The sequence below is a fragment of the Misgurnus anguillicaudatus genome, chromosome 10 (genome assembly GCF_027580225.2).
Source record: "Misgurnus anguillicaudatus chromosome 10, ASM2758022v2, whole genome shotgun sequence".
Classification (NCBI taxonomy): Eukaryota; Metazoa; Chordata; class Actinopteri; order Cypriniformes; family Cobitidae; genus Misgurnus; species Misgurnus anguillicaudatus.
In genome coordinates, this window is record NC_073346.2 from 41,064,034 (window position 1) to 41,068,006 (window position 3,973).

Sequence of the window (3,973 nt, forward strand, 5' to 3'; positions counted from 1 at the left end):
AAATGGCCAAAGACCTAGTAAACAGACTCCGCAGCCTCTTAAGCTCGGGAGGCTTTGACTTAAGGCAGTGAGGGAGCAATGATCCATCAGTCATCAGTCACTTACCAACTGACGTTCAATCCCAAAGCAGCATTCAGTGGCTTAGTGAAGGTCATCAGAACGCACAGGAGTCAACTCTTGGTTTGCACTGGCACTGTTTATCAGACACCTTGTCATATAAACCTCGCAACCTTGACCACTCCCCACCTACAATGCGGAGCATCTACCATGTTCTAGCCAGCCAGTATGACCCCATTGGCTACATTGTGCCATTTACTACACGAGCCAAAGTAATTGTGCAGAGATTATGGGATAAGAAAAGAGAGTGGGATGACCCTAGATTGCCTGAGGAACTGTTAAGCTCATGGAAAGCCTGGGTGAACGAGCTGGACGAATTACAGAACATCAACTGGCCGAGGTGTTACTGTAGCAAAGAGCTCGATCATCATAATAGTGTAAGGCAGATTCATATTTTCTGTGATGCTTCAGAGCAAGCTTACGGCTCCGTAGCGTACCTGCGGACGGAAGACCAGGGTAGAGTGGAAGTAGCCTTTATCACCGCCCGATCCCGTGTAGCTCCTAAGAAACAGCAAACCATTCCTCGCTTGGAGCTATGCGCCACTCTGACTGGCGCACAACTTGCAAAAGTTTTGAGAACAGAGCTAACTTTGCCTATCCAAAGCATTACTCTGTGGTCTGATTCCACAACTGTGCTTAACTGGCTTCTGTCACAATCTTGCCGATTCAAAGTGTTTGTAGGCACCAGAGTGGCTGAAATACAGGAGCTCACGGAGTCTGATACCTGGAGGTATGTGCCTTCACAGGACAACCCTGCAGATGACATCACGAAAGGTAGATCTATCCGTGACATAGGCCGTGAAAGCAGATGGTACAGTGGGCCCAAATTTCTTAGCCAAACATCTCATAGCTGGCCAGAGATGCTGCCGCTAACCACCACTAATCATGACAACGAACTGAGAAAGTCTGCCTTTTGTGGTTTAACAACTTCCACTGTGCCTACACCAGACCTGCAGCAGTACTCAACCTATACAGATTTGCTGAAAGCCTATATTCAACATGACAATACACCAACAGCAGATGACTATAAAGGAGCAGAGCTGGCAGCTCTTCGTAAGATTCAAACTGACTCCTTCGCAGAGGAACTGTCATGCTTAAGAGCAAACAAACCCTTGCCAAAACATAGTCGATTGTTATGCTTAGCTCCTGAATTCGATGATGTCATAGAACTTATACGTGTTGGTGGCCGCCTCCGTCAATACAGCCAACTGGAAGAAGATGCCATTCATCCTATCGTCCTTGACTCACGCCACCCAATTACCAAACTAATAATCAAAGAATATGACAATCAATTGCATCACCCAGGGCCAGACAGGGTGTTTGCTGAGCTTCGAAGAAAGTACTGGGTGTTACGGGGACGAGCAGCAGTCAAAAGTCACCAACGGCAATGCACAGAGTGTCAAAGATGGCGGGGACAACCACACCCTCCCAAAATGGCAGATCTTCCTCAGGCCAGATTAAGGATCCATCAACCAGTATTTTATTCCACGGGTGTAGACTGTTTCGGACCTTACACTATAAAAGTGGGACGTAGGAATGAAAAGAGATGGGGAATCATTTTTAAATGCATGACCTCACGGGCAGTCCATATTGATATACTTACCAGTATGGACCCAGATTCCTTCTTGATGGCCCTACGGAGATTCATAGCCAGACGCGGCAAACCCTTTGAGCTCTTGGCAGACCAGGGTACCAATTTCAGAGGAGGAGAAAGAGAACTAAGAGAATCGTTTATGGCTCTTCATCCTGAGTTACAAGCTCACCTCGCCAGCCAGCAGATAAGATTTCTCTTTAACCCACCCAGTGCACCTCACTTCGGAGGATGCTGGGAGAGAGAAATACGTTCTCTAAAGGCAGCGCTTCAAGTCACACTTGGCGCCCAGATGGTCAGTGAAGAAGTACTGAGAACAGTCCTTATAGAAATAGAAGGTATTCTCAACTCCAAACCCATTGCCTACACCTCTTCTGACATTGCGGATCCAGACCAAGTAACTCCAAACCTCTTGTTGATGGGGCTGCGGGATGCCTCATTACCTCAAGTCACATACCATGATTCTGAACTCTTGAGCCGTAGAAGATGGAAGCATAGTCAGCTCCTCGCTGATCACTTTTGGAGACACTTTATTCGTCACTACCTACCAAACCTTCAGATTAGGCAGAAATGGAAAACAGGAGGAACTGATCTGCAGATTGGAGATACCGTTATGATCATAGACCAGCAATTGCCACGTGCTTTGTGGCCGGTGGGAAAGGTTGTTCAGGTACATCCTGGAACTGATAAGAGAATTAGATCGGCAGAGATACAGGTGATAGACAAAACTTACACCCGACCTGTAGCCAAGTTAGTATGTCTGCCCCCTCTCCATGATTAACTCCCATCCTGGACTGATAGAAAGATGAGCCACTTTTATAAATCAAATTCACAAGGTGAATTTGGGGGCGGCTGTAGAAACTAAATGCTAAATATATGGACTTTACCAAACACCCCTATCGTTTCATCAGAAATGGACTGTTCCAAAAGTTCGCACTGGGGTTGCTAGGTTACGGAGCGGGAGAGAGAACCGTATAGCGGAGTTGGCTGCACGTTGTAGATAGTTTATAGACCGAAACAGGTGGATTAAGTGCCAAATTATTTAAGTGTTTATTGATTATGTATACGTGTGCGTGCATCACGATGTAAGTAATTAGATATATGTATATAAGTAACTTTATAGGACGTTTACATATTATAGTTATGATTGGTGTGATAACATGCAGATGTTTACACTCTAACTATTATTCGATGATAATATGATTCGATGATATCCAATCAACTATTACTTTATCCGTTTAGCATTCTTGTTATGTGTATATGTTTATATTTATTCATTTAAAATCATAAATGCTTCTTTACATGTTAACAACGCACATGCGCTCTAGGTTTTGCATAATAGCAGCGCCATTGCACGTGCACGGCAGAGACGAGCACGTGAACTGTGCATGCACATAAATAACACACTTTCTACGTGTTTGTGTTTAAGTTTATAATATAAGTAGTTATAATTATAGTATAAATGCAGAGTTGTAGTGTTTTAGTTGTTATTCATTATTAATCTGTTTACTAGTTGATTATTTAACCGTTGTAATATTTACATATTCATGTTTGTACTTTATTAATCTGTTTCAGAACCACACATTTCTTATTCAATAAACAAACCTACATTTCTTGAGATATCGTTGTCTTGACCAGCAACCTGTAGCCTTCAGCAATCCAACCAGTGGTTGAAAAAGAGATTTTACAACTAGGTATTAACAATGAGACCAGGCTGGTTAAAGTAGATCCAACCAGAAATCACATGATGGGCCCCAAAGCAACCATTTACAGTAAATGACCGTGTTCAGTGTGAACGCCTGCCTCACACCATTTTAAGCATTGATGTGAATGCAGATGCTCCTATAGAGGCATAAATATGTGTAAATTGGGCTGCAGCATCAGTTTGTGTTATTTAGTTGAGTAAGTGTGAATATTTGTTATGGCTTGCTGTATTATAACCGCGCCTTCCCTGTGCAGAATGGATATCAATCCAAGTGGACGCGCTTGTGAGGCGATCGAAGGTTTATGTTTACGCTGGATTACAGTTGCCATTCCTCAGAGATGAGTATTAAAGCACAACGCTGTCGGCCGACACCTGCGATGTGGATAATGAGTCTGCAACATGGAAGAGAAGTGAAAGGCTAGAGAAGGAATGAATTATAGATACAACGCTTCAGGGCAAAACAGTGCTACAGGGAGGAGAGGGGTTGATGTTTCTGGATAATGAATCCCACAGGCTGAAGCACATACACAAGTGTATGGAGATCAGGAGAGAGGAATATA

The 3,973-nt window shown here is 43.7% G+C and overlaps 1 long non-coding RNA gene across 1 annotated transcript; it reads left to right on the forward strand.

Annotated features, from left to right (window-relative positions):
• Positions 1–2,140: 2,140 nt before the first annotated feature.
• On the forward strand, positions 2,141–3,326 carry LOC141367372 (uncharacterized). The gene is made up of 2 exons (XR_012371739.1): positions 2,141–2,793; positions 3,284–3,326. It is a non-coding gene; the product is annotated as an uncharacterized lncRNA (long non-coding RNA).
• The last annotated feature ends 647 nt before the right edge of the window (positions 3,327–3,973 follow it).